Source organism: Lycium ferocissimum, chromosome 10 (genome assembly GCF_029784015.1).
Source record: "Lycium ferocissimum isolate CSIRO_LF1 chromosome 10, AGI_CSIRO_Lferr_CH_V1, whole genome shotgun sequence".
NCBI lineage: Eukaryota > Viridiplantae > Streptophyta > Magnoliopsida > Solanales > Solanaceae > Lycium > Lycium ferocissimum.
Genome location: NC_081351.1, coordinates 13,073,050 through 13,086,037, shown reverse-complemented (window position 1 = coordinate 13,086,037; position 12,988 = coordinate 13,073,050). Strand labels below are relative to the sequence as shown.

The 12,988-nt window shown below is 38.8% G+C and overlaps 1 pseudogene; it reads right to left on the bottom strand.

Moving 5' to 3' along the window:
• Positions 1-580: 580 nt before the first annotated feature.
• On the bottom strand, positions 581-5,776 carry LOC132034618 (wall-associated receptor kinase 2-like; annotated as a pseudogene).
• Positions 5,777-12,988: the final 7,212 nt, after the last annotated feature.

Below are 12,988 nucleotides of genomic sequence, written 5' to 3'. Positions count from 1 at the left end.
GCAACATCCATTCTTTTTGGAATCTTATCACAGATTCACAAAGTAATTTTGTATCTTCCTGAGCTATTTTGAAGATATTTTTCTTTCTCGCTGACACCTTTTTTGATCCAGCATGTTTTGATAAAAGCATTTATAAAGCATTTCAAAGGAGTTTATAAAATGCTCCGGAAGTAAAGAGTACTATGTCATTGCCCTTTCTTGAGCAAAATCGACTCAATTTCGTCCGGCGGCATATTGCCTTTCACCATACAAGTGTAAGATGTTACGTGCTCCTGAGGATCTGTGGTTCCATCATATTTGGGTTGATCCGGCATCTTGAACCTCTTGGGGATCAACTTTCTTTGCCGCACTCGAGTGGGAATGACAATTGTACGTATTTTTTGAATCAGTCCCTTCAACACTAGTGGTACCCGGGATCTCATCTATCCATGAGTTAAATGTCTTGAACTTCTTCTCGCTTCGATCCAATCGGCTATTCAATTTTTTTTTCATTCTTTTCTAACTTTCTGGAAAAAGCTTTTAGGTGCTGCATGACCTCCGGTGTTGCATTGTTACAGGAGGTGTTGCCACTACCTTCCCCCTAATCCATCGCTGCATTCACCCGATCCGTATCAATATTACTATTCCTTGTTTGCAAATCAATAATTGCCTTCTGCTGTTTTTCCAGCATGTCAATGATTTTCCCTAGATCCCACCTAGCAACTCTTACTTTGCCTTTCATGTCATCATTATCATCGGGAGTCAAATCGTTCCCTATGTGCTTGGATCCCTGAGTGGAAATCATGAGCTCATTATTCCTTACCCCGACTTCTCCTATTCGGATCTATCTGCGGTGCATTTGCATTGTTCAATACTGCCGTCAAGTTAATTTCCATTATTTATCATAATCTTATATTACCTGTTTTCAAAGATTATAAGTGATTAATAAGATAGTTAGAGCAACAAAACAATATCACTATTATATATAGCCCCACGACGGGCGCCAAACTATTTACCCCAAAAAAGATACAACTAAATTTATTAGTGGTTTTAAGGATACGTGAATTGATTTGCTATGAATGAATATAAGTAATAAGCAATAAAATTTGAAATCAGATAATAATCAAGCAATAATGTAATAACATTAGCCTGGGCTGTATGAACTCGGAGGATTTCCTTTATTGAAGATCACTCCGGATGAAACTTAGTCGTAGAGAACCTTTGAAACTCAATAAAACAAGAACAACAAAAGAACAATAATTTTCCTTATATTTGCGAATAGAGAATGTTGTGCCAGAAAAAGTAGATGCCTTTACATTGAGCTTAAGCTCCTTTTATAAGTGGTAATCACTACGACAAATCTACAATTCATGCTTAATAATGAATAATAATAACGGTCAATAAATGCCTCTTAATTACAAAATTGTAAAGTTCAGCTCCGTTTCTGGACCAGTTATGTAATGTTTGACTCTCATAAATGACCCGTGAAAACTGGCTCGTAACATTCCCCCGGGTCTGTACAAAATCGATTTTCTTCGGATCTTCTTGGAGAATATGCCATCATTCAATATCGTCTGGCACGTGTTTATCTTCTCCTCTCCACGTGTAATGCCATTTTTCTAGTGTATTCAGGACTGCCAATTGGTACGTGGACAATGTAAAATGGGGATACAATGAAAAAAACAACATTGAGCCTAACTCAGTCTCAAAAACTAGCTCAAAAAAAGAAGGATTGCTCAAGCCATATAAAGAAAACTAATACAACAACTCCGACTGTGGGATAAACCGATATATCCGAACCTCCATTAATTTAAATTTTCGGTGATGAAATCAAACAGAACAAAAAATATATCAACATTCAAGAAAGGACTTACAAAAGCGTAAAAGTGTTCAACAATCATCAAATGGGCCTTCTGTTATGGATCACCTTGGGATAGTTATACCACTACATATCAATGAAGAACAATCCGACAAACTATGTTGTCCGAAGAAAAGTTCGCTCTATTGGTGTTGGAATTAAGAACTATGTAGCCAGGAGAACTCATTGTTGATACCTATATTAGAATAAAACTCATTGTTGATACCCATATTAGAATAAAGACCGATATTTCATCTTCATTCTCTTCCTCGCCCTTGTCCATTAGCCCACGAGACATTCTTGGTGAAATTCTTAAACTTTCAAGCTCAATCGCCACTTCCTTCATCGTAGGTCTATCTTCTCCACGCAAACTAAGACAACTTTTCACAAGCTTAGTCATCTTTTGGAGTTGCTCAAAGCTTCCTTCTCTTACCACTCTGCGATCAAGAATTTTAAACAATTGATTCTTTCTCATGGACAAAACAAAAAAGTCAGCCAAGTTTTTTTCCTCGTCATTTCTGTCCCTCGAAATAGGTTTCAACCCTGTCAAAAGTTCCGCAAGAGCTACTCCAAAGCTGTATACATCACTTTTCTCAGTTAATTGCTTGTGCGGAAATATTCAGGATCCAAGTACCCTAATGTTCCTTGAACCAATGTAGAAACATGTGTTTGATCAAGAGGGACTAATCTTGAAGCTCCAAAGTACAGACTTTTCTTTGTGTAATTATCATCCAAGAATATGTTAGAAAGATTTAACATCTCTATGAATTATAGGCATTGAACGGAAGGAAATGAAGGTAAGCAAGTGCACTTGCTGTCTGTCTGTAACAACTACGAGCCGATTTTGCCAAGATAACCAAGGAGCTCCATTTTGATTGTGGATATGATCATAAAGAGTACCACGAGAAACGTACTCATAGACAAGTAAAGAATCGTAGCTTCCAAACAACATCCAAAGGAGTCTCACAACATTTGTGGGTTGACTTGAGTAAGAATAAGTATCTCATTGATGAACGGTTCAATTTGACTCGTCCACAAACTTGGCTTTTTAATTGCAACTATGTGATTATCGGGTAGAATACCTTTATACACAACCCATATCCACCACGACCAAGAATTCTATCATCGGCATAATTGTTTGTAGCCTTCTTCAACTCCTCTTCAGTAAAAATTTTGGGTGGTTCCACCCCCCAGTGATAGGCGGAGAGATACGTTGTTTCAAGAGCAAACCACCATTTTGTTGGAAGACCTTCTCCACGAGTTTAAGGCGTTTTTGTTTCTTGATGTTGAAATAGAGCCAAGTTATCACACCCACAAGAACCAAAAACCAACTCCTACACCTGTGTTATAAAACAATATTCTCTCGTTATTATCTCAAAGAAGGACATGGATTTTTTTCACTTAGTTACATATTCATTTTGTTACTACTTTGCATAAGCATTAGCAGTTTTTTCCAATAGAATGTAGTTAGGATGTCTAGTTATTGTAATAACAGAGTGTTATTATGTCTCATGGCTTAGATTAACAATAAATGTTGGAAACTGCCCTCGCATTACAAGTTAAATTGCACTGATTATGCACAAATATTTACATTGTCAATACATATAACTAACTATACCCAGCATTTAATTTTTGAGAAACTTACCAATAGAAATCTTTATCCACAGAGACTCAGAGTTTAGTGCAATAGAGCCATGATCATTCTTTTTGCCATCATCGGTATATCCTTCTGGACAGGAACAATTGTAACTCCCCGTCTTGTTTATGCAATTATTTTCACATGAATGGGTATTTTTATCTGCAAATTCATCAATATATGCCATGCAAAACAGAGATAATTTAGTATTAACTTTCTCGGATGCTTTGTCGTCTTCTTCTTCTTCTTCTTCTTCTTTTTTAAATCTTTTTTTCATATTTTACCAGAAGACGGTTATCACAATTCTCATAATTATATGTGTTCAGTGCTAAAAAAAATTCTTTTGAATCCCTTACTCAAATTTATAGCTCCGCCTTTGCATCTCCCCATTCACCGTATTTCTACTAAAGTGTGTAATCTAGAAACTTATGTTGTTGGAGAGAGAACACTTATTTATTTAACTACTATGTCTCAACAATTCTAAGTAAAGAAATCAAGCTACGTACCTTGACAACCTATGTATGGATTGCCTATATATCACGAGGTTACAGCTGCACCGATAGCCACCAATGCCAGTATTAGTATCAACACAACGGCTATTATCCAGGCAAGCATAATCATCGCGTTTCTGTGCTTCAACACAAGTAAGATTTCCGATGGCCCAATCTAGCACAACGGGAACATTTAAAGCGATCCTCGCTGGAAACATTGGATCAGTAAGATCCTGCATTCCCCTGAATCTGAAACGGCTGGCCTCGCCTAAAAATGCATAGCCACATGGATTAAAAGACCGAACAAATTTTGAGTGTTTATCATTTCCCGATAAGCTTGACGATGATATGTTGATGAATCCCATGCCCTTTGGAATTTCTTTTTCACAACAACCAGCTCCCATACATTTTCCTTGGACAACATCACTACTACTGCCACTGGTATTTGTAGTACTACAGCGAGAGGCACAGCCGATTTTAGTGCTGCTTCTACTGAACTTACTTATTTGCGATGTCATTACAGCATTTTCATCACAACCAACGACGATCAACCTGTTAAGGGTCGAGTAACTGAAAGCAATTGGTTGGTTTCCCATATCCAAGCTTAAAATGTTGTAGTTTCGCAGTAAAACTCCAGATGGTAAGTAACACCTCCCGTTAATGAAATTGAATATGCGTACTTCAGCATCGGAGATGTCAAGGATTACAATATTCAATAACACGGGTATGAAACCTGTTCGGAATTAACATAAGAGACTTTAGACTAAACTAACTCATGAGGTGAAGATTGTCCAAACATGTGGGACTCAACACAGCCCTCCCCGTGCCTAGAATTGCAACAATATAAGATGGAATGGGGAACCAATATAGATGAAAATGGTAAAAGTAGCTACTAAATTCCAGACCACAGGGCGTGAAGTTGAGGCAGTTCATCAACTAAGCACTTGTCGTCTAAAGTTGACCGAGTCAGCTTCAGACCAACAGTGTTAAGTTGAGCCAAAAAAGGAACACCTCGATATTGAATTTCGGATCCAAGGACTACAGTTGGTCTAAATTTTGGAAATATAATTTTCGGTAAGGATATTTTATCAAAAAACTTAATCGTTTGCTTCTCTCTCCAAAAAGCAGAAATTATCCAAAAACTATAAATTTGTAGCTCCCTTTCAAAGCAGAAAAACTAGTACCTCTGTTATTTTGCAAAAGCATTGTTCTATGTCTGTCAAACACCCTAAACTTAAAACAACAAAAAAGGAGTGGTTTTTTGAAAAGAAAAAGAAAAACTGCTATTGGCCTCAAAGAAACATGACCAAACAAGTTGTCAATATTTTATGCAAATAGTTGCAGATATGAAAAGCATTTCAATTTTCTACACTAATTAATTAAATGGGTGGAGAAATTTTTCTTAGGAATCTAAGAAATAATTGTGATTTTTATTTCATTATTTATATCTAAACAAAAATTCGAACCTGTTGAAGTTTTAAAACAGTCGATCTCGAATCCGCGGTGTAAGCCACAACCTGAACCTAAGCCAACCCCGAATGGGTATGGAACAGTTACGTTCCCACAATGTCTTGGACATTCCGGTTTCGTTATGTTGGCACCTTTGCTAATGGTGTTGGTGGTGTTAAATGGTGGTGAGAAGGTGGTGTTGAAGTGAGGAAAGCCAGGAACCGGTGGTCGTGGTGGTGAGGTGGTGGTGTTAAACGGAGGAGACGAGGTGGTGTTAGTGGTGATTTTGGCAGTGCAGGCTAACATCAACATTAGCACACCGGTAGAAAAGGAAAGAAGCAGAGCCACTTGCCTATGCTGCATGGTCGTCTTAATTTGAACGTATGCTAAACAACAGCTTTCCCATATGTATATATACAAATAAATAATCAGAGAGACCACCAAAAATCGTGGTGGTAAAGACAGAATTTAGCAAATTTATTGATTATTTGAGTTACTAAGTTCGATATTTATTTATTAGTTTTTAACACATATTCAATCACATGGTAGAACAAGTAATTATCTCTGCACCTGAATCTGATGGTTTAAAAGAATCTTCGCAAAGATCATTCATCCTTAATTAACATTTGGATCTAAATTCTGCGAATATGTATCTTTGCTCCCGATACATTTGGTATTATTAATTAAAATGCTGCAATACAAATACGTGCCGACACTTTCAAAATTTGTTACAAATCATACCATTTTTGCAAATAAGAAAATAAACTTTTTAATCCCTTATATGAAATTACTATACTCTTATCTTATTTGACATTTTCTTTCTCTGCACATAAGACACTCTCTCTCTCTCTCTATTTGCACATAGAATCGTAAAGCATCAAACGTAGAAAAGCAAAAGTACTCCTTCACACCACGTCATAAGACCTTGGCTAATGAGAAGGGGTACAAATTTTCTGGTCGTCATGACTAAATTTATGTCGAAACGCTGGCTAATAATCAAATATTCAGTACAATTTCATTTAATTTTATTTTTATTTTTCGGATATTGCTAGTGGCAACGAGGCATCATGACTAGAAATACTTCCACATATTGACATAGACCTATTTTGTCATCTACGTGTCCGCCAAATTGCAAAGAATTTGACATGTGAACATGGACGTGTTTTAGTAATGGAATCTTGGAAATATTTACCTGGTCCATAAATGAATTTGCAAATGACTCCATCAATTAAGTTATGTCTCTCTTTAAATGCTATTCAATCTACTATTATGCAAATATTTCTGGGAGAACTACCCCTCGATCTCCTCGATTCTTTCATTCCGCGCATTTAGGGATAGGCTTTTCTAAGATTAAGATGTCTAAATCCTCAACGACACCTAAATTATTAAAATATAATATTTAAATTTAAATATTGAATGATCAAGACTATTTATTAACATCTAAATATTTCTAGCCTTCTTTATTAATGTTAGTTTATAATTTTTTAAGCATATGAAGGTGTATAGTTTATCTTTATTTAAAGACTAATTAAAAAAAAAGACTGTTAAATATAGGGGGGCCAAAATTTTCCATAATTCCTTCTTTAAGATTAAGAGTGCCACTATCAAAATGTTTGTGTTAATGCATATTGCAAAATCGGTAAGGTTTCTCTTGATTTTTTCGCGCTATATCTGAATGCCCAAGAGTAAAAGTTTGTCCAGTCTGAGTTGTGAATTGATAATTTGATATTAGATTATGCCGAAGAAATTTTACTTTATACAATTGGTGTGATTTATCTATAAAATTGATAAAAGAAATTTATGGACACAAACATCTGAACTTGTCAAGAGATGCCTTCAATTATTGAATGGCGATGACATACCTATAATAAAGACTAGATGTTCTAGCCGTGCTTTGCACTGCCCAATATTATTATTTGTCCTCATTCTGTTTGTTCTTAGTATTTTACTTCTTCCTCCTCCTTCTTCTTCTTCTTCTTCTTCTTCTTCCTTTTTTCTTTTTAACTTTTTTGGATTTTAATTACTCACTTTATTACTATTAAAGTATTCAGATGACTTTCTGAACATAAGTTCGATTTTATTAATATTTTCCCCTATTTCCTTTTATATTTTTAAAATGAAGAAGAAGTCCTCAAAATAACCAATATAATAGCTCTGTTAACATGTAAAAATTAGAGACTATCTAATGTAAGAACCTACAAATATTATCAATAAAAATTTTGAGTTCCAATCACAAATAATAAAACTTACATAAAAGTTGTAAAAGATAAACCAGTTCCTCTTTCCAAACAAGTATCCAATCCCGAGGATTGATGGTTTATATGACCGCCATTACAGGGCGCCATATGCTTTTCGAAGATAAACTTGAGACGGGTTATCATTAGGTTAGGGTCAGGGAAAAAGATATTCCAAAGACAGCATTCAGGACCAGATACGGTCACTTTGAGTTTCTCGTTATGTCTTTCGGGTTGGAAAATGCGCTAGCAGTGTTCATGGACTTGACAGCGTATTCAGACCCTTCTTAGACTTGTTCGTGATTGTGTTTATAGATGACATCCTGGTCTACTCTCTATCAGAAGCTGAGCATGCAGATCATTTGCATGTTGTACTCAGAGTTCTCCAGGATCAGAAGCTGTATGCGAAGTTCTCTAAATGTGAGTTCTGGCTAAACTCTGTGGCTTTCCTTAGGCATATTGTATCAGATGGGGGCATTAGAGTTGATACTCAGAAGATAGAGGCCGTGAAGACTTGGCCTAGACCTACGACACCGACGGAGGTTCGTAGCTTTCTGGGTTTGGCAGGGTATTACAAAATATTTGTAGAGGGCTTTTTTTCTCTTTCAGCACCACTGACGAAACTAACTCAGAAGGTAGATAAGTTTCAGTGTACATATGCTTATGAGCAGAGGTTTTGGTGAGTCAAGAATAGATTGACTTCGCACTCAGCCTCCGACACTTTGAGGGATCAGCGGTACCAATCGCTTCGTGACGCCCAGGGTGTCGGGTTGGGTTGTGTATTGATGCAGCACGGTAAGGTGATTGCTTATGCTTCGAGACAGTTGAGGAAGCACGAGAAGAACTATCCGACCCATGACTTGGAGTTAGCAGCAATGATCCATGTACTTAAGATGCAGAGACAACATTTATATGGCGTTCATGTCGATGCCTATACGAACATAAGAGTCTTCGCACATCTTTAAACGAACGAGTTAAATTTGCAACAGAGGCGGTGGTTAGAGTTGCTGAAAGATTATGATGTTGATATTCTATACCATCCAGGGAAATCGAATATAGTGGCCGATGACCTTAGCCGTAGATCTCTGGGTAGTTGTCATATTTGTCATTCTATTGTAAGGGACACAAAATCTGAGAGAGAAATACAACATGCACTAAACACTTGCCGAATTTTATAACTCTTTTTTACTTTATTAACCCAACAGGGATCACGTTACAAGTCGTGTCGTAGTCATTAGCATCAAGCTTCTTCAAGGTTCAGGCTTTTCTTAGCTTACTTTGTTTATATTTCGTTTATATTAGTTTTAGCTGCAAATTACCTTGCTTTATTGGTCATATTGACTCACGTGTCCTTGACCGCGAACTCAAATTCAACTAAACCATTTTTCAGGTAAACAGTTTGGCGCCCACCGTGGGGCCAGAACAATTGTGGTAGTCATTGTAACCATTGTTTGTTTTATTAAATTTTTGTGAATCAATTATAGGTACGACAGGAGGCAATGGCAACACGAGTACCGAAGACAACTTGGGCAATAATCGGAGTGGCACTAACGGCTTGCCCATTCCAAATACGGTGACAGGACTGCAGCCTCAGGCCACCACTCGGATAACACCCCCGGGAATGAGGCAGGAACGTCAAGTCACCGACAAAGAAACTCCCACCGATGAAACTCCTACAGAATGCGATACAGATCCTGAGGGATCAAAACCACGCTATAAGGGAGGAATTGGATCAGTTAAGGGAGGTTTTTACTTCTCTCATATCTAACCCTCAGGCCAGGGTTGCGGCTCCCGGCGCGGCACCAACAACACCAACTAACTGAAATGCTGTCAATGCCGGCGGACAAACGATATGGAGGAATGGAGATGCTTCTGGCAGCAAGTTCGTCCCAGTCGACCCCTTGCATGCGCAGGTCATGCAGTTTATGACAAAAATCTCGGGAAAAGCAGGCCAAATTGCCAAATAAGCCGAGAAAAATGCTAAGGAGTTTCAGAAATGCTTGAATCAAGCACCTGAGGCTCCCTTGGTTGCGGAAGGCCCAAATGCTAAAAGATACATTCAGTTGGTGTACAAACCCAAGGCTTTACCGAAGTTGATCTTGAAGAGGTTCAAGATGCTCGATATTCCCAAATATGACGGAACAACTGATCTGCAAGAGCATATTTTGGCATAAACCACCACGGTTAAAGGGACCGACTTGAAGGAGAAGGAAATCGAGTTGGTCGTTATAAAAAAGTTTGCTGAAACACTTGCATGGGGGGCTTTTATATGGTTCTCGCAGCTATCGGAGCATTCAATTATGTCATTCTCAATGCTGGCCGACATGTTCATCAAATCCCATGCTAGAGAAAGGAAAGTAAAGTAAAGACCACGAAGGCAGATATCTTTCACATGTCGTTGGGAGAGTCAGAACGTCTTTGGGACATCGTTAGTCAGTCCCAAAAGGAACACATGCTCTGACCTGAGGTACCAGGTGAGTGGGCCACCGAAGCTTTCACTAAGGGGTTAAATCCCTTAAGCTCAGATGCTTCTTGGAAGCTCAAAGAGAACCTCTTGGAGTTTCAAGCTACGACTTGGGAGGGCATCCATAGCAGATATGAATTAAAGATCTGAGTCGAAAATGACTTACTGAGGGCTTTTGCAGGGTATCTCTCCAGAAAGCCAGACAAAGAATTTGGCCTAGATCGGGGTTCTTCCAAGAAATGCTTTTAACCTTATTCGTTGCCAGAAATGCCTGGTGGTGGGTCGGGCTATAGATCTCTAGAAAAAACAAATGCTAACAAGAAAAAAGGCCATGGAAAGAACTATCATTAGTTGCAGCATAAGAATAATCCCTCCGGAGCTTCTTCAAAAGGAACGGAGCACAAAGCTTGTGGATTACAACTTTACTATCAACGAATCGCAGATGGTGGTTGTATTGAGAACTCATCCGGCGTCAAGCCCCCTGAAGCCTTTACGGTCCAATCCTAGTACTAGGGATTTGTCGATGTGGTGTGAATTTCACGGGACCCCGGGGCAAAAAACTTCATATTGCAGACACCTCCGGGAGGAGGAGGCCAACGTGCTTGCCAGAGGATATCTCCGGGAATATCTAAGCAAAAGGGCACAGAATAATTACGGGAGAGCCGGGCTTGCGGAAGAAAAGAATGCTCTCGATGCTTACCTCATCTAATCAATATGATTTTTGGCTGGTCCATGATTGTCGGTATTAATTTTGCCGTATCCAAGAAAATTAAGATTTTGGTAACAAGAGAAAAGAGGATCCGCGAACTCCCTGACAAAAGCATGATTACTTTCACCGATGAGGATGCGGAAGGCATTACTTTGCGCACAATGATACATTAGTCATTACCTTATATTTTGCCTTCTATATCTTATATAGACTTTTAGCATATAATAATTACCGTTCTCATCAATTGTTGCCAGGTAAAGCGTTTAATGGTCGATCCAAGGAGCTCGACCAATATTATCCGCTGGAAGGTGGTAGAATAGATGGGATTGCCGATAAAATCATACCGGCTGCAAGAACCCTTTCTAGTTTCAACATGTCTAGTGGAACTACAAAAGGGGAGATTGATTTACTCGTAAAAGCTGGAGGAATCGTCAAAATAACTAAGTTCTATGCGATCGATGGCGACATGTGGTATAACGTAATCTTCGGGAGAACTTGGCTCTATGACATGAAGGCTATGCCATCGACTTTTTATTGTTGCTGAAATTTCCCATTCCGAAAAGGATTAGGCAGATCCCAGGGGAGCAGCCAGCTTCAAAAGAGATGTTCGCGATCGAGGAACCCGCGGCAAGCAAATCAGCCACAACCGATAGATAAAAATCATAGGTTCTAGAGCCCACACGAGCCGCGTTTCATCAAAATCCTTCGGGGGATGAGAACACAATGGGTTCGGAAGAAGTTGGGGGCGATTACGGGGTTCTAACGTATTTCTAGTCACCTGATGACTCAGACACCAATAAGTCTACGATCGTAGAGCTCGAATAGATCACTTGGTATCCGAATCTCCCAGAAAGAAAGAAAAGACAAGGATACCCGTGGATGTGGCAACCCACAAGCTTGGGCTGGACCTCAGTTTCCTGCCTGTATGCTAGAAAAAGTTGCCCATTGCCGAAGTTCGTAACAGGTTTGTCAAGGAAGAGGTATCTCATTTGTTGAATATAGGGTCCATCCGAAAAATTAAATACCCAGATTGGTTAGCTAACATAGTTGTGGTACCAAAAGAAGGAAATAAATTCAGAATGTGTATCGATTTTAAAGATCTCAACAAAGCATGTCTGAAGGACTCATTTTTTCTTCCCAATAATGATCAAATGATCCATGCTACTACCGGACACGAGGTAATGAATTTTCTCAACACTTACTCCGGGTATATCTAGATACGGATGCACTCGGAGTTTCAAGAGAAAACATCCTTCATCACAAATTTTGGAACCTATTATTATAACGTGATTCCCTTCGGGTTAAAAAATGTTGGGGCTACTTACCAAAGGCTTTTAAATAAAATATTTGAGCAGCAAATAGGTAAGACAATGGAGATTTATATTGATGACATCTTAGTTAAGAGTCTTTGCATAGAAGACCATCTTAGTCATTTGTAGGAACGTTTGAGATCTTACGACAGTTCAACATGAAGTTCAACCCGGAGAAATGCACATTCGGAGTTGGGTCAGGGAAGTTTCTGGGTTTTCTCGTTTCTCAAAGAGGGATAGAGAATTTCCAGAGAAAATCAAAGCAATCTCAGGGGTTGATTGGCCGTATCGCCGCGCTCAGCAGATTTATATCCAGGTCTTCACAGAAATGTCACAAGTTCTTCTCTTTGCTCAAAAAGAATAACGACTTCGAGTGGATTCTAGAATGCCTGCACGTGCTCCGTGATCTCAAATCATACATGTCTTCACCTACGCTCATATCAGATCCAAAGTATGATGAACTATTGCTAGTTTATCTGGCCGTCTCAGAGGTTGCGACAAGTGTTGTTTTAGTTCGGGAAGAACGATGTATGCAGTTTTCTATCTATTATGTAAGTAGAGTAATGTCTGGGGCCGGAAAACGGTACCCGCTTTTGGAAAGATTGGCCTTTGCCCTAGTAATGGTATTGTGAAAGCTCCAGCCATATTTCCAGTGCCACCGAGTTGTTGTTGTGGCCACTTTGCCCTTGCGGAATGTGCTCCATAACTTGAACTGTTAGGACCATTGGGAAAGTAGGCGATCGAACTAAGTGAGTTTTATATTGAATACAAGCCACGAACGGCAATCATGTCGCAAGTTCTCGCAGACTTTGTTAACGATTTTAGTCCAGATGTGACCCCCCCCAAGATGAAAAGGAA